This window comes from Pristiophorus japonicus, unplaced genomic scaffold (assembly GCF_044704955.1).
Source record: "Pristiophorus japonicus isolate sPriJap1 unplaced genomic scaffold, sPriJap1.hap1 HAP1_SCAFFOLD_233, whole genome shotgun sequence".
In the NCBI taxonomy this organism is placed as follows: Eukaryota; Metazoa; Chordata; class Chondrichthyes; family Pristiophoridae; genus Pristiophorus; species Pristiophorus japonicus.
The window spans coordinates 812067-838170 of record NW_027252047.1 but is presented as its reverse complement, the minus strand read 5'-3'; the positions used below and the strand labels follow the sequence as shown (position 1 = coordinate 838170).

General features: G+C 47.7%; 2 non-coding genes across 2 annotated transcripts; one reads left to right on the top strand and one right to left on the bottom strand.

Annotated features, from left to right (window-relative positions):
- Positions 1–4117: 4117 nt before the first annotated feature.
- Positions 4118–4190, bottom strand: trnak-cuu (transfer RNA lysine (anticodon CUU)). Its single transcript has one exon. It is a non-coding gene; the product is annotated as a tRNA-Lys (tRNA).
- A 6186-nt stretch (positions 4191–10376) lies between these two features.
- Positions 10377–10448, top strand: trnaw-cca (transfer RNA tryptophan (anticodon CCA)). The gene has a single exon. It is a non-coding gene; the product is annotated as a tRNA-Trp (tRNA).
- The last annotated feature ends 15656 nt before the right edge of the window (positions 10449–26104 follow it).

Here is a 26104-nt window from a genome sequence, read left to right as displayed (position 1 = left end):
GCCAGTCACCATATGTTTATTTGTTAAACTTTTGTGTTGCTTTCACGGGATAGCATCATTAGTTAACCCATCACCTTCTTTTGCACAATGAAAGAAATGCTAACTGAGGGAGAGTTGATACTTTAATCAATAAATACAGCAAATGCTGGAAATCTCAGCAGGTCAGGCAGCATTTGCCAGGAGATTAACCTCGCCTCCCATTGTTCTTCCACAGCAAGTTTAAACATAATGCTCCCACTTGGGATCGAACCAGGGACCTTACACGTATAGAGCAAACGTGACAACCACTACACTACGGAAACCTCCGGCAACGCAGCCCCAACAGAGGGGAGCTGACCAGTGAGCTCCCTCTGTGCTGATCGGGAATGTGCTGGCTCACCTGAAACAACTTCTGTCCCACACTCAAAGCTCTCAATCCTTCTCCTCCGCTGCCTTCACAGAAATGTCATGGATCACCCAGCCGACGTGTTCACTTCCACATCCTCACAGTGGGGCCACAGAGGCTCCTACCGTCTCCCCGCGATTAGCGAACTCGCCCAGTTTGTAAAATTAAACCCGGAACACGTGCCCGGCAAAGGGTAGGAGAAGCGGGAGAGTGTGTAAGCTCGTTCTGTAACAGATAGTAGTGAGGTTATTAACGGCGATTACAGCAATCACTAATCCTCTCACACACCTTAATTATTTTTCTGCGATGAACTGATTGAGAATGGAAAGAAGTTTAACGCTCGAGATCTTAACCACTTGACCAGAGAACAGCTTCGATAATTTGTATAAATATAAAAATATATATTTATTTATGGACCTGAATATCAACGGCTCGCTGCCAAGACCTCATGGCGCGACGGTCGTGCATCTAACTTTGAGCGAGAGAAATTCTTCCACAGTGACACCCATTTCATCTTTTGTTCCCTTTTAAACACTAGAAACTGAGACAGGGAAATAAATAGAGAAACCAAAGCTCAACGATACAGACAAGAGGAAGAGAGAAGGGGAAATACTGTCCCCACCCAGAACTAATGCAGAAACCCCTCTGCTGCGCTCGGGGTGGCCACCCACAGACTGGATACACTAACGTCCCAACAGCTCATTTACTGTCGGAGTGGGACCGTGCGGCGCTTCAGAAGACAGGTCGAAAAAGCAAAGTCACTGAATCGATCTCATGTGCTCCTTCTGCCAAGAATAGCTACACACAAAAAATGCTTTTATAAAAGTTACACCTTATCTCCAAGTTTGTCAAAAAGTTAGCTTGTTGGTCAAGGGGTATGATTCTCGTTTCTGGCTTGTTAATTGAAATTTGCGAGAGATCCCGGCCGAACCCATTATTCTGCCGCGAATTTTGAAATTACATCGAACTTTTGCAAAGAAGGACTTGCATTTCTGCAACACCTTTCAGGAACTCATGATGCCTTAAAGCGCTTTACAGTCGTTGAGTTATGTTTGAAGTGTTGTAGTGTGGGGAAAGATGTGCCCAAATCACCCCACACGAACCTCAACTCTTTGCGAAGGAGTTCGGTGCAAATAATCAGGGACTTGGACTTTCTTTGAATGATTTCTGCTTGTACCTGTATTCAAGCTTGAAACAGCAACTGGGCTTCCATCTGACGGGAGCAGCGTGTCGCAGTTCGCGAGTAGGTGACGAGGTTTGGCGTTGATGTACGTCACTTTCAATCATTGAAATTTCATCAAGCAAAGAAATGATGAATCCAACTGTCCCTGAAATCCTTTTGTTCAGGTTTAATCACAGGAATATCTGCAGTCAGGAGGTGAAAAGTAATTAAAACCGACGACTGGCTTTGGGACAATCAGTATACTTTGTCACAGACAAGGCACCGGAAGGCTGGAAGGTAGATCACACCAGTTGTGGGAGAGCTGGTTGGTGGTGACATGGAAGTGTCTGCAGTATGCGGGACCAGACTGCTTCCATGCATCCACAATGAATGTCCCTCCCTTTATTTGGGAAAAGTACAACTCAGAGTAGACAAGTTCCATCCCGGTCGGAGCAATCTGAAGCTTTAACTGACTGACACCCTGGTTTGGGATGTCTTGCAGTTTACATTTAAGTTAGTCTCTGTGGCGCAATGGGTTAGCGCATTCAGCTGTTAACCGAACGGTTGGTGGTTTGAGCCCACCCAGGAACGAAGCTTTTAACTGTTTTGCCCGAGGATTCAGTGCCGCACAGTTCCAGGTTGTCATTGTGCGTTTTGGCTGCACGAATATATTCCGCAAACATTGCCAGCTGTGCTGTTATCCAGTGAGTTCCCACTCCAATACTTTTATGAACATTTAGTTAATGGAAAACGATAACAATTTTTTACATGGAGCATGGTCCTCCATCCAGTCCACGTGAAATAAATTACGTTACTGGGTTTAAAGGAACTGGTGGAAATTGTCTGACCGATCGTTATGGCTTTGCTCAGATTCTGAGAGTCAACAGTTTGCGAAGAATTATCTCATGCCCAATGCCTAGCATGAAAATGTCTCTCAGCATTTGTTCTAGGAATCCCTCAAATTCGCAATGTCCTGCGAGGCACCTTAATTTGGCGACATAGCTCGCCACTTCCTGGCCCTCCGACCGTTGGCACGTGTAGAACCGATACCTCGCCATCAGATCGCTTTCTTTAGGATTTAGATGCTCGCAGACCAGCGTACACAATTCTTCATAGGATTTAGTTGTTTTTGTCACCAGATCTAGAAGATTCTTCATGAGGCCATAGGTTGGTGCCCCACAGACGGTAAGGAGGATCGCCCTTCATTTGGCAGCGTTCTCGTCGCCTTCCAGCTCGTTGGCCACGAAGTATTGGTCGAGTATCTCCACAAAGGCTTCGCAATCGTCCACTTCTGAGAACTTCTCCAGGATACCAACTGTTCCTTGCATTTTTGCGTGGTTGTTCATTGTCTCGTCGCCAATTGATATGCTCATAATAAAGGATGAAACTTAGTATTGTGAACACTGAGTAAGTGTGACCTTTGCTCCTTTAATAAGACTGCAGAGTACAGGTACCTCATGGGTGGCCTGCTTACATACCGTGCTCCCAAGGGATACTGGGATCCCTTGGGACTCCGACAGGTAGGCCCTCTGGTGGTGGTGTGCACAGGTTGTCAAGGGTTAAATACATAACACAAGATGTGAACAGAAATCAACCATCAAAAGCTCTGTCATTAACCGCAAAGGGTTTCCTGCAATTTTCTGATCGCAAAGCGCTTTCAGTCCTTGTCCTTAAAATTGCAGACGTGGAAATTGGGGAGTTTAATGACTTTGAAAGGAGGACATTGTTGTTTGGTGCCGTTCTGGTCAGAGAAATGTTTGTGAAAGGAACTTTTTGCAGAGAGAGGGATTGAGCATTTCAGCTTGTTCCTGAACACTTCTCTCTGGGCACTGAGCAAAGCAGCAATTTCTGTCGTGTGGAGGTTATCACATTTCCTTCACACTTGAAAAGTTCCCGGTTCAAGCCTGTGCAGAAACATTATTTCTCAAACAAAAACTTGTCTGCAATAAAAACTGTTTTGGATACATTGTTGAATGAGCATAGCACATTTAAAACCAGTCTCCTCCAATACAGATTGTGTAAAATCAGATCGGGGATAAAACTTCATCAAGGATTAAAGTTTCATGAGTTATTAAAGTTCACTTTTTGAAGTTTTGACTGTCCCTGTCAGCATTTCATTCATTCTGTGAAACAATGCGATCGGTTTACACCAGCAGATCTAAGCTGCATAAGAAACCACAAACAACTCATTAATTATTCGCTTTTCCCTAGTTCCAGAGCTCAGAGGGTTATTGTCCATCCCTGGGATACAAGCTACCTCGGACCCAGGCCAAAGCTCCCCGTACACCGAGCACAGGCTCAGGAAAACCCCGGGGTAGAGGTTATCCCGGTCACTGGGCCTTCCAGCAGCCCTGAACAAGCGCCCGGTCTGAAACTTTCCATAGTAATAACTTGTATCTGGAACATCTAACAGTAAGGACGGCCGTGCGGTCTGAGCCGCTGCTTTCAATATTTGATTAAATTATCAATTCTCCCTCAGTTCGCATTTTTATCATTGTGCAAAAGAAGATCATGGGTTCATTAATGATATTTACCCACGAAAGCAACATAAAAGTTTAATGAAAAGTAATCGCCCAACGTGGTGCTCGAACCCACGACCCTGAGATTAAGAGTCTCATGCTCTACCGACTGAGCTAGCCGGGCTTCTCAACATTTACTTTGTCAATCCCCTTCAGAATATTGTCCGTTTCAATGAGATCACCTCTCATTCTTCGAAACTCCAGAGAGTATCGGCATATTCTACACAATCTCTCACCATAGGACAGTCCTCTCATCCCAGGAATCAATCTCTTTAACCTCCGTTGTACCATCTCCAAGGCAAGTGTATCCTTCCTCAGATAAGGAGACCAAAACTGTGCGCAGTACTCCAGGTGTGGTCTCACCAGGGCCCTGCACAATTGGAGCAAGATTTCCTTACTCTTGCACTGTGGGCGGAATATTAGGTGCTATGGTCCGAATATCCTGATTTTCTGCTGATTCTACGGTTGTATAAAAAGTTATTAAAATTCGACAGTCACTCGGCAAACATATTTGTATTTCCTTCAGTGTGCAACACTGATGGATGGATTAATGATGATTGAAACAATTATTCAGTATTTCACAGACTTGAATTATATTTGTCAGCTTGCTCTGTAAAAATGCTTTCCCTAACCAGGAATCAAAGCCAGACCATGGCAGTGAGAACACCAAATACTAACCACTAGACTACCAGGGAACACTGCTTGCAGCCTCTGCGATAGCTTTAAATATAGTCAGCTTACAATCACAGCTGAGAATTGTGCGGTGACACGGGGTGTAACTGGATTTGCTGGGAGCAGCGTGGAGGCCCCGACCTGCGTGAGAACACCAGCGGCAGGTCGGGGCCATAAAAGGAGCGGTGAGCGGCGGCCTGGGAGCAGCGTGGTGGTGTACCACGGCAAGGTACAGCGCGAGCTGGTGAATGAGGGCGACGGCAGCGAAGAGTGACGTCATCAAAGTCCAGGTCGGTGATTGGAGCGTTGGCAGGTACAGCAGGAGCAGCGAGAGACTGTGGAGGGATGTGATCGGGGCCCAGGGGTGGTGTGCGTTCAGGGCCAGGGGCCCAGGGGCAGCACGGGCCAGCCCACACTGCGATATGTGTGGGCACTGGGTCCGTGCAGCTGAGCTGGTCTCCAGTCGTCTTGGATAACCCTTGCCACTGGACCAAGACCTCGCTCTGTCAAGCCCGTGTGATGGCTGGGGTGCAACCGCCACCACACGTTAAAAAAATCCACGCACAGGCATCTTCCACCCTTCAACATGCAGTTCGGGACCTGGAATATTAGGTCCATCATTGAAACACCTGTGAACTCATCCTTTTTTGGCGTGGAAGCAAGTCATCCTCGCTTCGAGGGACTGCCGATGATGATGACGAACTGGATTTGCTGCAGTCCGCGGGCAGCAGGTGATGAAAACGGGCGTGAGAGGGTGAGTGACAGGTGGGCACTTCTTCTGATGCTGTCTGACCCACGGTGGGAGTGGCCGGGGATTTTAAAGCCCTTTCATTGCACCAATGCAGGGTAAATGAAACTGTGTTTCAGGAACCTTCATGTATGCAAACATGGGCACTCTGCACTGTAGACCTCGTGGTGTAACGGTCGTGTGTCTGACTCCAGATCAGAAGGCTGCGTGTTGATATCACGTCGGGGTCACTGTACTTTTCCATATTGTTCTTCCGGAATTGAGATTTTCTTTGCTGCATCACAATTTACTTTCCCACCCATCTTTGTACCATCAGCAAACTTGGCTCCATTACACTGGGTCCCTGTATCCCTGGGATAGGGGAGGGACGACACACCGGAGAAGTGTGAGCTTGTGGACCGGAGAAGTTGCAGCTGCTGGAGCTGTGCGTTTTATCGGGGAGGGACGGGGGGAGAGCCCGCCGAGCGACCGGAGAAGCTGAGAAGCTGCGGTGCTTTTCATCGGGTTTGACACTGTTTAAAAATGGCAGAGTGCCATGTTTTCTCTCCCTACTGCCCATGCGCGAAGGTGCCGGCAGTGTTTTCGGCGCAGGCATTTGGCTCCACCCCCCACTTCACCATCGACACCACGCCAGGACTCCGGGGACTGTACACAGCGGCCAGGATGGGGCGAGTTTTTCCCCCGCGCCATTTCCAGCGCGCAAAGTCGGTGCGCTTGAGGTCAGTGCGCCGACAATACTGCTTGGGGGAAATCTAGCTCTTAAAGAGTAAGGAGTGCACTGAAGGAAATACAAATATGTTTGCCAAGCAACTGTCAAATTTTAATAACTTTTTATACAACCATCGAATCAGCAAAAAACAGGGCACTTGCCCCATAGTACTTAATATATAGCCCACAGTACAAGAGTAAGGAAGTCTTGCTACAATTGTACAGGGCCCTGGTGAGATGAGGAGAAACTTCTTCACTCAGAGAGTGGTTAACCTGTGGAATTCTCTGTCGCAGAGTTGTTGATGCCAGTTTGTTAAATATATTCAAGAGGGAGTTGGATGTGGCCCTTATAGCTAAAGGGATCAAGGGGTATGGAGAGAAAGCAGGAAAGGGGTATTGAGCTGAATGATCATCCATGATCTTATTGAATGGTGATGCAGGCTCGAAGGGCCGAATGGCCTACTCCTGCATCTATTTTCTATGTTTCGATGTTTCTCTGTCCTGCTACTGCTTCTTTAATAATGGATTCCAACATTTGCCCAACCACAGATATTCGGCTAACTGGTCTATAGTTTCCTGCTTTTTGTCTGCCTCCTTTTTTAAATAGGGGCATTACATTTGCAGTTTTCCAATCTGCTGGGTCCTCCCTAGACTCCAGCGAGTGCATGTCCACAGATCCCTGAAAGTAGCAGGCCAGGTAGCTAAGGTGGTTGAGAAGAAATATGGAATGATTGCCTTTATTAACCGAGGTATCGAAGACAAGAGATGGGATCGGTGGGGCAGGTTAGGTCACAGCTGGAGTACTGCGTGCAGTTCTGGTCGCCATATTACAGGAAGGACATGATTGCAATGAAGATGGTGCAGAGGAGATTTACGAGGATGTTGCCGGGAGTGGAGAATCTTCGCCATGAGGACAGATTAGAAAGGCTGGATTTGTTTTCCATGGAACAGAGACTGAGGGGAGACCTCATTGAGGTGTATAAAATAATGAGGGTCCAAGATATAGTGGATAGAAAGGACCTATTTCACTTAGCAGAGGGGTCAACAACAAGGAGGCATAAATTTAAAGTAATTGGTCGAAAGTTTAGAGGGGATATTTCTTCACGCAGAGGGTGGTGGGGGTCTGGAACTCACTGCCTGAAAGGGTGGTAGAGGCAGAAACCCTCACCACATTTAAAAAGTGCTTGGATGTGCACCTGAAGTGCTGTAACCTGCAGGGTTATGGACCTAGAGCTGGAAAGTGGGATTAGGATGGAGAGCCTCAAGTTGGCCGGCGCAGACACGATGGACCGAAATGGCCTCCTTCTGTGCTGCAAACTTCTTTGATTCTGTGAACTCATTTGCAAAGAGTTGAGGTGCTTGTGAAGTGATTTGGGCACATCTTTCCTCACATGACAGCATTTCAAAGGTACTGAACGGCTGCACAGCGCTTTGAGGCGTCATGAGTTACTGACAGACGCTGCAGAAATCCAAGTCCTTCTTTGCAAAATTTCAATGCAATCTCAAGGCTGGTCTGGGATTTGAATCCAAGAATTTTCTGCAAATTTCAAGTAACAACCGCGAAGCAAGAATCATACCCCTAGACCAACAAACCACCTGCTTAGCAAATGTGGAGATAAGATGTAACCATTATTGAAGCATTTTTAGTGTGTGTTGCTGTTCTTGATCGGAGGAGCACATGAGACGGAATCAGTGACTTTGCCTTTTCGACATGTCTTCTGAAGCGCCGCACGGTCCCACTCCTGCAGTCAATGAGCTGTTGGGACGTTAATGTATCCATCATCATCATCATCATAGGCGGTCCCTCGAAACGAGGATGACTTGCTTCCACGCCGAAAAAGGATGAGTTCACAGGCGTTTCAATGAACGACCCGAACGACATCCCAAAGGGTGAAAGATGCCTGTGCGTGGATTTTTTAAACGTGTGGTGGCCGTTGCACCCCAGCCATCACACGGGCTTGACAGAGCGAGGTCTTGGTCCAGTGACAAGGGTTAAGGAAGACGACAGGCGACCAGCTCTGCTGCACGGACCTAGTGCACACATATCGCAGTGTGAGCTGGCCCGTGCTAACCCTGGGCCCCTGGATCCAAACTCATGCCTCCGCTGGTCCCCGATCACATCCCTCCACAGTCTCTCACCGCTCCTTCGCCCCGATCTCGCCGCTCCTGCTGTATCTGCCCACGCTCCAATCACCGACCTGGACCTTGATGACGTCACACTTCGCTGCCGCCACCCTCCTGCACCAGCTCGCGCTGCTCCCTGGAGCAGTCTCCCGGGACCTCCAAGCTGCTCTCAGGGCCGCTCGCCGTTCCTTTTATGGCCCCGACCTGCCGCTGGTGTTCTCCCGTTAGTGTATCCAGGCTGTGGGTGGCCACCCCGAGCGCAGTAGAGGGGTTTCTGCATTAGTTCTGGGTGGGGACAGTATCTTTCCCCTTCTCTCTTCCTCTTGTCTGTATCCCTGTGCTTTTATTTCTCTATTTATTCCCCCTGTCTCAGTTTCTAGTGTTTGAAAGGGAACAAAAGATGAAATGGTTGTCACTGTGGAACAATTTCTCTCACTCAAAGATAGACGCATTACCGTTGCGCCATGAGGTCTAGGCAGCTAGCCGTTGATATTCAGGTTCATATATAAATATATATAAATATATCTATATGTCTCATAACTGTTCCCTGGTGGTCGAGGGATTAAGATCCGGCGCACTAAACTGGTTTCAATTCTCGATCAATTCATCGCATAAAAATAATTGAGGTCTGTGAGACGATTAATGATTGCTGTAATCACCATGAATACCAATATTTTCTGCGATAGACCGAGCTTACAGACTATCTGGCTTCTCCTGCCCTTTGCTGGGCACGTGTTCGGGGTTTAATTTAGTAAACTGGGCGAGTTCGCTGATCGCGGGGAGACGGTAGGAGCCTCTGTGACCCCACTGTGAGGATGTGGAAGTGAACACGGTGGCTGGGTGATCCGTGACATTTCTGTAAAGGGCAGCGGAGGAGAAGGATTGAGAACTTTCAGTGTGGGACAGAAGTTGTTTAAGGTGAGCCAACACATTCCCGATCAGCACAGAGGGATCTCACTGGTCAGCTCCCCACTGTTGGGGCTGTTGTGCCAGAGGTTTCTGTAGTGTAGTGGTTATCACATTTGCTTTATACGTGAAAAGTACCCGGTTTGAATCTGGGTAGAAACATTATGTTTAAACTTGCGACAAGGGAACAATCGGAGGAGAGTTTAGTCTCCTGGAAAATGCTGCCTGACCTGCTGAGATTTCCCGCATTTGCTGTTTTTATTTGCTATTTATTCTCCTGGTAGAAAGGCTCCCTTATTCCTGAATTGCTCTTTATTTAACCAATAAATAGATAACTTTCAGTGAGAGAAAACGGATCCACCGGGGACTTTTCGTGGGTGAGGCCAACGTGATATCCGCCACACTGCAGCCCATCAAAGGGCGAGAAACCACTGAATATAAAGGATGAGCTCACAAATATCAGGGGCAGTGCAGTCTGGTCAACGTCAAACCCTCCTTTCTTATTCAGCAGAGGCATGAACGGGACTCAGACGCCACAAAGTTTAATTAAAGACACAAATACAAGTAACACTTCCAAATCTTTTCACTGTAAAATTCTTTCACTTTATTTGAAATCCTACTGCGTTGAATCTGAAAATGATCACCATGGGATTTTATCTTCGCTGCTGATTCTAATTTCTCTGCATGGAAGGAATAACCGGTGCTGTTAAATTTGAAAAAGTTGCCACAAATTCCTGGTGACATCGGCAATACAGTGTGTAAAATGGGTTAACATGCTGAAGAACAGAAGAACAAAACAAATAGGAGCAGGTGTCGATTATACGCCCCTCGAGCCTGCTCCGCCATTTAATACGATCATGGCCGACGTGATCATGGACTCAGGTCCACTTCCCTGTCCGCTCCGCAAAGCACAGGACAAATGATTGAAGTATCGACTGTCCCTCAGTTAGCATTTCTTTCATTGTGCAAAAGAAGGTGACGTGTTAATTAATGATGCTTTTCCATGAACGCAACACAAAAGTTGAAGAAAAAAACATACGGTGACTGGCAGGTGAGCGTTGCTTCTGACACCCGGTGGGAATGGGCGGGGATTTTAAAGCCCCTTGTGTTGTGAAAGCTTCATATAGAGGAACATCGCACAATCATTGTGTAGGCCTCGTGGCACAACGGCAGCGCGTCTGACTCCAGATCAGAAGGTTGCGTGTTCAAATCACGTCGTGGTCACTGTTCTTTCAGAATTAATATTTTCTTTGCTGTTTGGCAATAACCAGACCCTTGTTCCAAGGTCTGTCTCATTGTTTCCCCAGTGTCAGGCAGAGATACGCCTGCTGCCCTCATTTAATTCATGTGCCAGGACACAAAAGTTCAAAATCAACTTGCAGGTGGCCACACACACCACCGAGCGGTCTCAGGTGCTGTGATTAGATCGCAGTTTTCTCTGGAGGTGTGGGTTTGAATTCAACTTCTGACATTTCTTGTTTTTAATCATAAAGCGAAACTCATTGTTTGACAGCACGACCAACTCCTTAAAACTGGGATTCAGCAGTTCACCTGCTCGCTTAACATTCCCGTCTGACCTGGTGCTGAAAGAGGAGATGTTTCCGCAGTGTCGCGGTTAAGACGTTCGCCTCACATGCGAAAGCTCACCAGGCGGGAATATTTTCTGTAGCTTTCTCCTCATGCATGCTCAGGGGCGACTTTGTTCTCCTGTGAAAAGTTCATAAGATGATAAGCATGTAAGAATTAGGGGCCGGAATAGGCCATTCGGCCCCTCGAGCCTGGTCCACCATTCAAGAAGATCCTGGCAGTTCCTCGACAGCAAGTTTAAACATCTGGGGCGGAGCCAACAGGCGACTGTCTGCAATCAGTGAGAGAACGGTATGTTTGGCAGAAGCCTGGCGAGCTCAGTCAGTGAAATATAAGACTTTTAATCTCAGGGTCGTGGTTTCGACACCAACATTGGACATTTAGATTTTTCATCGAATTATAGAATGATAGAAGTTTGCAGCACATAAGGAGGGCATTTTGGCCCATCACTTCCACCCCGGCCAACAAGAGGCAATCCAGCTTCATCCCACTTTCCAGCTCTGGGTCCATAACCCTGCAGGTTACGGCACTTCAGGTGCACATCCAAATACTTTTTACATGTGGTATCTGCCTCCGCCATTCTTTCAGGCAGCGAGTTCCTGACCGTCACAAACCTCTGCATGAAGAATTTTACCTTCAAATCCTATTTAAACCTTCTCCCAATTACTTTAAATATATGCCCCCTGGTTGTTGACCCCTCTGCTATCCACTATATCTCGGCCCCTCATAATTTTATACATCTCAATGTTGTCTCCCCTCAGCCTCCTCTGTTCCAATGAAAACAAACCCAGCCGATCCAAACTGTCCTCATAGCTAAAATTCTCCACGCCTGGCAACATCCTCGTAAATCTCCTCTGTACCCTCTCGTACAATCACATAATTCCTGTAATACAGTGACCAGAACTACATGCAATACTCCAGCTGTGGCCGAACCAGTGTTTTAAACATTTCAAGCATAACCAACCTGCTCTTCTACCCCATGCCTCAGCCAATAAAGGTAAGCATTCCGTGTGCCTTCTTACCCACCTTATCCAACTGGCCTGCTACCTTCAGGGATCTGTGGACATGCACTCCAAGGTCCCTTTGTTCTTCCACACTTCTCAATGTCCAACTATTTAATGTGTGTTTCTTTCCTTGTTTTCCCTCCCCAAATGCACAGCCTCACACTTCTCTGGATTAAATTAGTATCACCTGAAAACGTTTTAATCATACCTCCTATATTTAAGTTTAGATCATTGATGTTGCCACTAAAAGACAGGGACCGAGCACTGAGCCCTGTGGAACCCCACTGGAAACATCCTTCCAGTCCCAAACACTCCCTTCAAACATTACTCTTTGCTTCCTGCCTCTGAGCCAATTTTGGATCCAACTTGCCACTTTGCCCTGGATCCCATGGGCTTTTACTTTCGTGACCAGTCTTCCATGTGGGAACTTGGCGAAAGCTTTGCTAAAATCCTTATACACTACATCAAACGCACTGCCCTCTTCGATCCTGTTGGTTACCTCCTCAAAAAATTCAATCAAGTGAGTCAGACAAGAGATTCCCTGTACAAACCCATGCTGACTATCCGTGATTAACCCATGTCTTTCTAAATGCAGAAATTAAATCATTGATAAATTTTATCCTGCTTTCACGGGAAAGCACCATTAATTAACTGATGATCTTTGTTGTGTATGTATAAAATAAGTGTACATCCTGTACACTCAATGTACAGTTACATAAGACCACTGGATGTATCTTCACACTGTACACACACTGTGCTTGTACCACCAGAGGGTGCAACTGGTGGAGACCTCGGGGTCACCTGTACACAACAGGTAACCAGGTATAAAAGGGAGCTCACAGTACTGTACCCTCACTCAGGAGCTGCAATAAGTGGACGAAGGTCACCACAGTTCAAGTACAATACCTTACCTCGTGGAGTCATTACTAGATGCTTACAAACACAATAACTGGTGAGGAGAATACGAATTTCCATGTGACAATGGCTAACCTTGGCACGCTTGAACAATTCGCCGATGGGGAAGATTGGGAGGCCTTTGTGGAAAGGCTCGAACACTTCTTTATTGCGAATGACGTGGGGGGAGACGACCCGACATCGCTGGCTGATAAGTGCTGAGCTATCCTGCTCAGCAGTTGTGGGCCCACCGTCTATGGCCTTGTCAGGGACCTGCTAGTCCCAGAGAAGACAATAACATATGTGGAGCTCGTAACGCTGATACAGGAACAGCTCAAACCTATAGAGAGCATCCTCACAGCCAGACACCGGTTCTCTCCCCACCGGTGGATCCGAAGGCCAGGAAATCGCAAAATATGCTGCAGACCTGAGACGATTGGCTGCACCATGTGATTTTAGCGATCACCTCACCGAAGTACTAAGGGACATCTTTGTTACTGGAATCGGTCACGAGGGCCTTCTCCACAGACTGCGCTGTGCGGACACCACGGTCACCCTGCAGAAGGCAATTAACGTGAGCCAGGCGTTCATGATCTCGGCCTGCGATTCCAAGTGGATGTCTCACCCCCAGGACTCTAACCCAGCAAGTACTGTGAACCGAAAGGTGCCTTTTAGAGGCAGGGCTGCTGCTAGCAGTCTCTCTCAGGGAAGAGAGAACAGAACACCGAGTCCCACAATCCTGAGTCCGCCACATGGGGCCAACCGGCCAACCCCATGCTGGCGCTGTGGAGGAAATCACAGGGCCCACCAGTGCCACTATAAAGACTATACTTGCAAAGGCTGTAACATGAAGGGCCACCTCCAGCGAATATGCAAGAGAAATCGTACTCACTGAGTCGATGAAGAGTTGGCCGATCATCCGGACGATGAGGTGTACGGAGTGTTTACCTGCACCACCGAGAGTTCCCCGTTGAAAATGGAAGTTAAAATCAATGATGTTCCAGTCACGATGGAGGTGGTCATAGGGGCGAGCCTGTGACTGATGAATCAGGCGGCCTTTGAGAAACTCTGGGACAATCCAATCGAACGACCTAAAATGATCCCGATCGAAGTGAAACTGCTCACCTACACAAACGATACATCCCAGTCGTTGGCAGCGTGGATGTCCAGGTGTCCAATGGCGGCGAGATGCACAGGTTACCTTTGTGGATCATTGCTGGTGATGGTCCAAAGCTATTAGGAAGAAGGTGGATGAAAAAGATCAATTGGAGCTGGGAAAAGCTCCAACCTCCAGCGATCGACATCCCTCATGGCCCCGAAGTTGGATCCAGCACAACACCTGAAAAACCAACCGCCCAACTCGACTGTGAGGCGACGACACAGACCGCTCAACCCAACGGCGAGATGATCCAGCCCAAACGACTCGACCTCACCTTCCAGGCTCCGGTGGCAGGAGTCCAGAGGAAGAAAATTCACGCAGAAGATAACTTCCCGGCTTCCGTGGCAGAACCTGGGGAGAAAAGGATCACCGCAGCCTACCTCATGGAGAGAAAGAAGATTGCGTCCGAACCACGAGGTGAAGGGCCTGAAGTCAAGATGGCGGCAGCCAGACCACAAGGGAGCAACACGTGATGCCGAGCAGCGAACAGGATTGGGGTAAAGATTGCAAGACCCTCTTAAAGGAGACCGGCAACCCATCACAATTAAAGGGACAGTTCCACTCTTTATACAGCGATGATGGTGATACATATGTAAAAGATGTAACTGACAATTTCAAGTTTCTAAATGTAACTAATCATGATAAGTCAGGCGATTGCGGTCAGAACCAAAGTATTGTGAGAGTCAACGAAGTGATGACGTGCGATGCTGGGATTTACAAGCATGCCGACAAAACCAAGGGCAACCTCCCGTCAGCACCCAGGTCCAGCGATCATGTAGCCTGCCCCTTCGGGACCAATGTGATACCCCAGGGAGTGTGGCCACACACAGAGGGAGCATACCAGCTGCAGGGCCAGTGATCAGCGGACGGCAAAGGCACCACGACCAGTACTCTGCCCCCGATCGGCTCTAACACTCTGGCCATCAGGGCCTGTACTGGGAGCGAGCGGATAGCACCCTCCTGCCCTCCCAACGGGACCTGGGATGACCAGGCTCCCACTATCGCTGAAGAGCAGCAGGGAGACACTGCAGCCTTCAAAGGAGGACAGGGAGGCCACACACTCCTGTGGCTCTGCCCATCACGAGGCAACGGCAAAGGCTCTGAGACTCAGCCAGGTAAGCGATCTGAGCCCACCCAGCTGGCAGGGGACACAGCTCCGTAATCAGACAACCTGGACACATTCTGGTTACTCTGGAACTAGTATCCTCACCCACCTGCACCTACACAACCCAGGGGCAAGGCTGTGATACCACGTATGTACCTTACCTGTAAAATGTACTTGTTCCACTACTGTAGAACCCAAACAGTGATGCAACTAATCCGATGTTTTTTTATTCTTTCTGTCTGTACAGGTCTGCACTTGCAGGTGTTGAACCACACACATGGTCTATGTATGGGGGGGCTGAATGGATGTATGTAGCCATGGACACACATGGATCACACCCAGAACCCACTCAACCCCCACTGCAACCTCCAACCATCCACTGCTGAACATTTCCCAATGTCGTGGCAATAAGGATTTGGGGGTCCACAGGGAGAGAACCAAGCCAAATCATAGACAAGGTGCAAGGGCTTTGGGTCTCGGGCCAGAGCACACAATGCAAAGGCCAGTGGCACAAGACTAAGGGGAGAGTGATGTTGTGTATATATAATATAAGTCTACTCCCTGTACACTCAATGTACAGTTACATAAGACTGCTGGATGTACCTTCACACTGTATACACTATGCCTGTACCATCAGAGAGTGCAACTGGTGGAGACCTAGGGGTCACCTGTACACGGCAGGTAACCAGTTATAAAACGGAGCTCACCATACTGTACCCTCACTCAGGAACTACAATAAATGGACTAAGGTCACCACAGTTCAAGTACAATACCTTGCCTCATGGAGTCATTACTGGAGTGCTTACAGACACAACAGAAAGAGATTGAACATTAAATGGTAGGACATTGAGAATTGTAGACGAACAAAGCGACCTGGGAGTGCATGTCCACAGATCCCTTAAGGTTGCAGGCAAGGTGGATTAGCTGGTTAAGAAGACATACAGAATGCTGGCCTTTTTTAGCCGAGGCCTAGAATAAGAGAGCAGGTGGATTATGCTTGAATATAAAACACTGGTTAGGCCACAGCTGGAGTACTGCGTGCAGTTCTCGTCACTACTTTACAGGAAGAAGACTGTGATTGCACTGGAGACTTACCGAGGAGATTTCGAGGATGTTATCGGGAGTGGAGAATCTTAGCTATGAGGACAGATTGGATAGGCTGGAGTTGTTTTTCTTGGAACAAAGTGGGTTGAGGGGAGACATCATTGAAGTGTATACAATTATGAGGGGCTTTGATATAATGGATAGAATGGGCCCATTTCCCTTAGCAGAGAGGTCAACAACCGTGGGGCATAAATTTTAAGTCATTGGTAGAAAGTGTAGGGGGGATTTGAGGGAAAATTTCTTCACGCAGAGGGTTGTGTGGGTCTGGAACTCACTGCCTGAAAGGGTGGGAGAGGCAGAAATGCTCACCACATTTAAAAAGTGCATGGATGTGCACCTGAAGTGCCGTAACCTGCAGGGTTATGCACCGAGAGCTGGAAAGTGGGATTAGGCTGGAGAGCCTGTTATTGGCCGGCACGGTCACGATCGGCCGAAATGGCCTCCTTCCGTGCTGTAAACTTCTGATTATATAATTCTATGAAAAATAATCACCAAACGTGGGGCTCGCACCTCTGACCCTGAGATTTAGAATCTCATGATCTACTGACTGAGTTAGCTGGGCTTCTGCAAAATGCACCTTTTTGTCGTTGATTACAGCCAGGTGCCTGTTGGCTCCGCCCCAGATGTTTAAACTTGCTGTCGAGAACTGCCAGGATCTTCTTGAATGGTGGACCTGGCTCGAGGGGCCGAATGGCGTACTCCGGCCCCTAATCCTGACATGCTTATGATCTTATGACATTTCACAGGAGAAAAAACTCGCCCCTGAGCATGCATGAGGAGAAAGCTCCAGAAAATAATCCCGCCTGGTGAGCTTTCGCGTGTGAGGCGAACGTGTTCACCGCTACACTGCGGAAACATCTCCACTTTCAGCACCAGGTCAGACGGAAGTGTTAAGCGAGCAGGTGGACTGCAAAATCCCACTTTTTAGGCGTTGGTCGTGGTGTCAAACAATGAGTTTCACTTCATGATTAAAAACAGGAAGTGTCAGAAGTGTGAGGTGAACCCACACCTCCAGAGGATACTGCGACCTAAACACAGAACCTTGGACCGCTCTGCCATCCTGACTATTTAATGCTGTATGTGGCCAACTGCAGGTTTATTTTGAACTTTTGTGTCCTTTCACATGAAATAAATGAGGGCAGCAGGAGTATCTCTGCCTGACACCGGGGAAACAGTGAGACAGACCTTGGAGCAAGGGTCTGGTTATTGCCAAACAGCAAAGAAAATATTAATTCCCGAATTATCCTGAAGAACAGTGACCTCGACGTGATCTGGGGTCAGACGCGCTACCGTTGCGCCACGAGGTCGATATAGCACATCGGAAATGTTTGACTATATGAAGGTTTCACAATACAAGGGGCCTTAAAATCCCCGCCCATTCCCACCGGGTGTCAGAAGCTGCGCTCACCTGCAAGTCACCGTATGTTTTTTTGTTCAGCTTTTGTGTTGCTTTCACGGGGTTGCATCATTAATTAACCCGTCACCTTCTTTTGCACAATGAAAGAAATGCTAACTGAGGCAGAGATGATACTTCAACCATTTTTTTTCTGGGCTTTGCATAGAAACATAGAAACATAAAAACATAGAAAACAGGTGCAGGAGTAGGCCATTCGGCGCTTCGAGCCTGCACCACCATTCAATATGATCATGACTGATCATTCACCTCAGTACACCTTTCCTGCTTTCTCTCCATACCCTTGATACCTTTAGCCGTAATGACCACATTTAACTCTCTTTTGAATATATCAAACGAATTGGACTCAACAAATTTCTGTGCTCGAGAATTCCGCAGGTTCAGAATTCTCTGAGTGAAGAAGTTTCTCCTCATCTCGGTCCTAAATGGCTTACCCCTTTTCCTTAGACTGTGACCTCTGGTTCTCGACTTCCCCAACATCGGGAACATACTTCCTGCCTCTAACCTATCCAATCCCATCAGACCTGTATATGTTCTATGCGATCCCTTCTCATTCTTCTAAATTCCAGTGAAGAAAAGTCTAGTTGATCCAGTCTTTATTTACATGTCAGTCCTGCCCTCCCGGGAATCAGTCTGGTGAACCTTCGCTGCACTCCCTCAATAGCAAGAATGTCCTTCTTCAGATTAGGAGACCAAAACTGTACACAATATTCCAGGTGTGGCATCACCAAGGCCTGCGTCCGCGCACATACAGAGGCTGAATTCCAGGACATAGTCGACGTATTTACTGAGGCGTATGAAAGCATGGGCCTTACGCTAAACTTCCGTAAGACAAAGGTCCTCCACCAGCCTGTCCTCACCGCACAGCACTAGCCCCCAGTCATCAAGATCCACGGCGCGGCCCTGGACACCATGGACCACTTCCCATATCTCGGGAGCCTCCTATCAACAAGAGCAGGCATCTATGACGAGATTCAACACGGCCTCCATGCGCCAGTGCAGCCTTTGGCCGCCTGAGGAAAAGAGTGTTTGAAGACCAGGCCCTCAAAACTGACACCAGGCTCATGGTCTACAGAGCTCTAGTAATACCTGCCCTCCTGTAAGGCTCAGAGACATGGACCATGTACAGTCGACACCTCAAGTTGCTGAAGAAATATCACCAACGATGTCTCCACAAGATCCTACAAATCCCCTGGGAGGACAGACGCACCAACATCAACAGCCTTATTCAGGCTAAAATCCCCAGCTTTGAAGCACTGACCACACTCGATCAGCTCTTCTGGGCAGGCCACATAGTCCGCATGCCAGACACGAGACTCCCAAAGCAAGTAAACTACTCGGAGCTCCTTCATGGCAAACGAGCCAAAGTGGGCAGCAGAAACTCTACAAGGACACACTCAAAGCCTCCCTGATAAAGTGCAACATCCCCACTGACACCAAGGAGTCCCTGACTCAAGACCACCCGAAGTGGAGAATGTGCATCCGAGAGGGTGCTGAGCACCTCGAGTCTCAACGCCGAGTGCATGCAGAAATCAAGTTTAGACAGCAGAAAGAGCGGTCGGCAAACCTGTCCCACCCATCCCTTCCCTCAACAACTATCTGTCCCACCTGTGATAGGGTCTGTGGCTCTAGTATTGGACTGTTCAGCCACCAAAGAACTCACTTTAGGAGTGGAAGCAAGTCTTGCTCGATTCCGAGGGACTGCCAATGTCGATTCCAAAATTCATAGAAACCCCCCAGTGTTTGGACTCACTGAAAAGGAAATTCGATTTAGCACTATTAAACATAAAGTTTGGGATTCTAAAAAGCATATGGAAGAAATCTACAATTCTTAACCAAGTTTGGGATTTTAAAAGGCATGTTTGGGCCTGTGGGGAAAAGCTGCAGTGACAGAGGGGTGGGATTTAGAGTTTGGATATTGTAGCTCATCAGTTTGTCTGGGGGAGCTGTTTAACCATAGTCAGGCTCCCAGAAAACATTAGCATTTAAACAATCGACCACGGAAGAAACATTATCCACCCCACCCACAGGACCCAAATATCACATCCATATTCCAACACCTTTTCAACATGTATAGAAATATCTGGCTCAGCTCAGACTTCCCGAAGCCAAAGCAGTGCTATTACAATGGACAAGAGTTCATCAGTTCATAAAGAAGGAGTGTCGCCGTCCCAAAGTCTATCAACACCAGATTAAAACATTTAATCAAGTCTCAGTTAGCTAGTCCGCCAAAACTTATACAAAGAAGACCACTTAAATCAATGGGCAGCAAAACTTAAACAAAAGAAACGTTAGATTTGGCACGAAGATTAAGCAGCCTCTCAGAGTATAACTGGGGGCCTATCGTACCAAGAGCAACATATTTTTCTGACCATTACATTGGAACAACAAGATCAAGATCGAGAGCAAACGGCGAGATAACACAGGAAGAGACATCACGACATCGGAGAAAGGAACTTCAAAAAACCAATCAGTGGAACATCAATACCAACTGACTTGGTAACAGGCATCAACCGGACCACCGCGAACGACGGACCCAACCAGAAAAATCAACCACTAGAAAACCGGGATCCACGCAAGTTTTCCACTCTACAATTTGTGCCTCGACTGTCCAGCAGGTAAAAATTACCGAAACAACTTAAAACCCTATTGATGACAAAGGATACCGGCTTCGGGACAATCAGAATACTTCGTCACAGACAAGGCACCGGAAGGCTGGAAGGTCGATCACACCGGTTGTGGGAGAGCTGGTTGGCGGTGACATGGAAGTGTCTGCAGTGTGCGGGACCAGACTGCTTCCACACATCCACAATGAATGTCCCACCCTTTATTTGGGAAGAGTACAATTGAGAGTGGACAAGTTCCATCCCGGTCAGAGCAATCTGAAGCTTTAACTGACTGACACCCGAGTTTGGGATTGGAATGTCTGTCAGCATGTAATGCTTGTAGCTCCACACTGTGGATGTGGACGTATTGTGTACTGCAACTGTACAGTTAATCATCAAACAGAACAGGCTCTTTCCGGAGAGTTCCGAGAGAGCAGCCTGCATGTCAGGAAGCTGTGTGTGCTGTGCTCTGTGAAGATGTCACAGGGATGCCTTGCATCTATCAGTCTCTGTGGTGCAATGGATTAGTGCGTTCAGCTATTAACTGCAAGATTGGTGGATCGTAGCCCATTCAGGGACGAAGCCTTTAATTGTTTTTCCCCGAAGATTCGGTGCCGTGCAGTTCCAGGTTGTCATTGTGCATTTTGGCTGCACGAATATATTCCGCAAACATTGCCAGCTGTGCTGTGTTCAAGTTATACCAACTGTTACTTGCATTTTCACGTGGTTGTTCGTTGTCTCGTCGCCAATTGATACGCTCATAATAAAGAATGAACTGAGTACTGTGAACAATCAGTAAGTATGACATTAGCTCCTTTAATAAGACTCCACAGTGCTTCTATACCGTGCTGCCAAGGGATGCTAGAATCCCTTGGGATTTCAACAGGTCGGCCCTCAGGTGGTGGTATGATACAGATCGCCAAGGGTTAAATACATGACAAAGGTGTGTACGGAAATCAATCATCAAAAGCCCTGTCATTAATCACAGGGGTTTCCGGCAATTTTCTGATCGCAAAGCGCTTTCAGTCCTTGTCCTTAAAATTGCAGACCTGGAAATTTGGGAGTTTAATGACTTTGAAAAGAGAACATTGTTGTTTGGTGCAGTTCAGGTCAGAGAAATGTTGGTGAAAGGAACTTTATGCAGAAAGAGGGTTTGAGCATTTCAGCTTGTTGCTGAACACTTCTCTCTGGGCTTGAAATAAGAAGCAGTTTCTGTCGTGTCGTGGTTACCACATTTCCCTCACACGTGAAAAGTTCCCGGTTCAAGCCTGGGCAGAAACATTATTTCTCATGCAAAAATTTGACTGCAATAAAATTGAAGAAAAGTTGTTGTGTTGCATGAGCAATGAACATTTAAAACCAGTCTCCTCAAATACAGAGTGTGTAAAATCAGATAGGGGATAAAACTTCTTTAAGGAGCAAATTTTCAGGAATTTTTGAAGTTCAGTTATTGAAGTTTCAACTGTCTCTATTCGCATTTCATTCATTCTGTGAAACAACACGATCGGTTTACACCAGCAGATCTAAGCTGCATTTGAAACCCGCAATACAAACTCATTAATTATTCGCTCTTCCCCAGTTCCAGAGCTCAGAGGGTTATTATCCATCCCTGGGATACAAGCTACCTCGGATCCGGGCAAAAGCTACCCGTGCACCGAGCACAGGCTCAGGAAAACCCCGGGGGAGAGGATATCCCGGTCACTGGGCCTTCCAGTAACAGTGAATAAGTGCCCGGTCTGAAATATTCCAGAGTATTAACTTGCAACTTCAGCATCCAACAGTAAGGATGGCCGAGCGATCTCAGGCACTGCTTTCATTATTTGATTAAATTATCAACTCTCCGTCAGTTCGCATTTTTTTCATTGTGCCAAAGAAGATCATGGGTTCATTAATGATGTTTTCCTTTGAAAGCAACATAAAAGTTTAAGGAAAAGTAATCGCCCAAAGTTGGGGCTCTATCCCACGACCCTGCAAGTAAGAGTCTCATGCTCTACCGACTGAGCTAGCCGGGATTTGCAACATTTACCCTGTCAATCCCCTTTAGAATATTGTCCGTTTCAATGAGGTCACCTCTCATTCTTCTAAACTCCGGAGAGTATCGCCATATTCTACACAATCTCTCATCATTGGAAAGTCCACTCAGCCCAGGAATCAATCTGGTGAACCTCTGTTGTACCACCTCCAAGGCAAGTGTATCCTTCCTGAGATAAGGAGACCAAAACTGTGCGCAGTACTCCAGGTGTGGTCTCACCAGGGCCCTGTACAATTGTAGCAAGACTTCCTTACTCTTATACTGTGAGCTATATATTAGGTACGATGGGCCGAATATCCTGTTTTCCTGCTGATTCTCCGGTTGTATAAAAAGTTATTAAAATTCAACAGTCGCTCAGCAAACATATTTGTATTTCCTTCAGTGTGCTGCACATGTGGGAGCATTATTGATGATTGAAACAATTATTCAGTCTCTCACAGACTTGAATTATTTTTGTCACCTTGCTCTGTAAAAATGCTTTCCCTGACCAGGAATCAAACCCAGACCACGGCAGTGAGAGCACCGAATCCTAGCCACTAGACTACCAGGGAACACTGCTTGCAGCCTCTGTGATAGCTTTAAATATAGTCAGCTTACAATCACAGCTGAGAATTGTGCGGTGACACGGCGTGTAACTGGATTTGCTGGGAGCTGCGTGGAGGCCCCGACCTGCGTGAGAACACCAGCGGCAGGTCGGGGCCATAAAAGGAGCGGTGAGCGGTGGCCTGGGAGCAGAGTGATGGTGTACCACGGCAAGGTACAGCGCGAGCTGGTGCAGGAGGGCGACGGCAGCGAAGAGTGATGTCATCAAAGTCCAGGTCGGTGATTGGAGCGTGGGCAGGTACAGCAGGAGCAGCGAGAGACTGTGGAGGGATGTGATCGGGGCCCAGGGGCGGTGTGAGTTCAGGGCCAGGGGTCCAGGGGCAGCACGGGCCAGCCCACACTGCGATATGTGTGTGCACTGGGTCCGTGCAGCAGAGCTGGTCTCCAGTCGTCTTGGTTAACCCTTGTCACTGGACCAAGACCTCGCTCTGTCAAGTCCGTGTGATGGCTGGGGTGCAACGGCCATCACACGTGAAAAAAATCCACGCACAGTCATCTTCCACCCTTCAACATGCAGTTCGGGACCTGGAATATTAGGTCCATCATTAAAACACCTGTGAACTCATCCTTTTTTGGCGAGGAAGCAAGTCATCCTCGCTTCGAGGGACTGCCTATGATGATGATGAACTGGATTTGCTGCAGTCCGCGGGCAGCTGGTGATGAAAGCGGGCGTGAGAGGGTGAGTGACAGGTGGGCACTGCTTCTGATGCTGTCTGACCCACGGTAGGAGTGGCCGGGGATTTTAAAGCCCTTTCATTGCACCAATGCAGGGTAAATGAAACTGTGTTTCAGGAACCTTCATGTTTTCAAACATGGGCACTCTGCACTGTAGACCTCGTGGTGCAACGGTAGTGTGTCTGACTCCAGATCAGAAGGCTGCGTGTTTATATCACGTTGGGGTCACTGTACATTTCCATATTGTTCATCCGGAATTGAGATTTTCTTTGCTGTGTCACAATTTACTTTCCCTCCCATCTTTGTACCATCAGCAAACTTGGCTCCATTACACTGGGTCCCTGTATCCCTGGGATAGGGGAGGGAAGACACATCGGAGAAGTGTGAGCTTGTGTACCGGAGTAGTTGCAGCTGCTGGAGCTGTGCGTTTTATCGGGGAGGGACGGGGGGAGAGCCCGCCGAGCGACCGGAGAAGCTGAGAAGCTGCTGTGCTTTTCATCGGGTTTGACACTGTTTAAAAATGGCAGAGTGCCAAGTTTTCTCTCCCGACTGCCCATGCGCGAAGGTGCCGGCAGTGTTTTCGGCGCAGGTATTTGGCTCCGCCCCCCACTTCACCATCGACACCACGCCAGGACTCCGGGGACTGTACACAGCGGCCAGGATGGGGCGAGTTTTTCCCCGAGCCGTTTCCAGCGCGCAAAGTCGGTGCGCTTGAGGTCAGTGCGCCGACAAACCTGCTTGGGGAAAATCTACCCCTTGAAGAGTAAGGAGTACACTAAAGGAAATACAAATATGTTTGCCGAGCAACTGTCAAATTTTAATAACTTTTTATACAACCATCGAATAAGCAAAAAAACAGGGCACTCGGCCCATAGTACCTAATATATAGCCCACAGTACAAGAGTAAGGAAGTCTTGCTACAATTGTACAGGGCCCTGGTGAGACAACACCTGGAGTACTGCGCACTGTTTTGGTCTCCTTATCTGAGGAAGGATATACTTGCCTCGGAGGTGGTACAACAGACGTTCACCAGATTGATTCCTGGGATGAGAGGACTGTCTTAAGTTGAGAGATTGTGTAGAATGGGCCGATACTCTCCGAGTTAAGAAGAATGAGAGGTGATCTCATTGAAACACACAATATTCTGAAGGGGATTGATGGGGTCGATGCTGAGAGGTTGTTTCCCCTGGGCTGGAGTGTCTAGAACCAGGGGGCACAATCTCAGGTTAAGGGGTCGGCCATTTAAGACAGAGATGAGGAGGGATTTCTTCACTCAGAGGGATATGAATCTTTGGAATTCTCTGCCCCACAGGCCTGTGGATGCTGAGTCTCTGAATATATTCAAGGCTGCGTTCGATAGATTTTTGGAGTCTCGGGGAATCAAGGGATCGAGAGATCACTGGAGTTTAGAAGAATGAGAGGGGATCTCATGGAAACATATAAAATTCTGACGGGACTGGACAGGTCCCGATGTTGGGGAAGTCCAGAACCAGGGGTCAGAGTCGAAGGGATAAGGGGTAGGCCATTTAGGACTGAGATGAGGAGAAACTTCTTCACTCAGAAGTTGTTAAACTGTGGAATTCTCTGCCGCAGAGAGTTGTTGATGCCAGTTCGTTAGATATATTCAAGAGGGAGTTAGATGTGGCCCTTATGGCTAAAGCGATCAAGGGGTATGGAGAGAAAGCAGGAAAGGGGTACTGAGCTGAATGATCAGCCATGATCTTATTGAATGGTGGTGTGGCTCGAAGGGCCAAATGGCCTACACCTGCACCTATTTTGTATGTTTCTATGTTTCTGTGTCCTGCTACTGCTTCTTTAATAATGGATTCCAACATTTTCCCAACCCCAGATGTAAGGCTAACTGGTCAGTAGTTTCCTGCTTTTTGTTGCCTCCTTTTTAAAATAGGGGCATTCCATTTGCAGTTTTCCAATCTGCTGGGTCCTCCCCAGAATCCAGCGAGTGCTGGTCCACAGATCCCTGAAAGTAGCAGGCCAGGTAGCTAAGGTGGTTAAGAAGGAATATGGAATGCTTGCCTTTATTAGCGGAGGCATAGAATACAAGAGATGTGGTCGGTGGGGCAGGTTAGGTCACAGCTGGAGTACTGCGTGCAGTTCTGGTCGCCATGTTACAGGAAGGACATGATTGCACTGAAGAGGGTACAGAGGAGATTTACGAGGATGTTGCCGGGAGTGGAGAATCTTAGCCATGAGACAGATTAGATAGGCTGGATTTGTTTTCCATGGAACAGAGCCTGAGGGGAGATCTCATCGAGGTGTATAAAATTATGAGGGGTCGAGATATAGTGGATAGAAAGGGCCTATTTCCCTTTGCAGAGGGGTCAACAACAAGGAGGCATAAAGTTAAAGTAATTGGTCGAAAGTTTAGAGGAGAAATTTCTTCACGCAGAGGGTTGTGGTGGTCTGGAACTCACTGCCTGAAAGGGTGGTAGAGGCAGAAACCCTCACCACATTTGAAAAGTGCTTGGATGTGCACCTGAAGTGCCATAACCTGCAGGGTTATGGACCTAGAGCTGGAAAGTGAGATTAGGCTGGATAGTCTCTTGTTAGCCAGCGCGGACACGATGGGCCGAAAGGGCTCCTTCTGTGCTGTAAACTTCTATGATTCTATGAACTCCTTTGGAAAGAGTTGAGTTGCGTGTGAGGTGATTTGGGCAAATCTTTCCTCACATGACAACA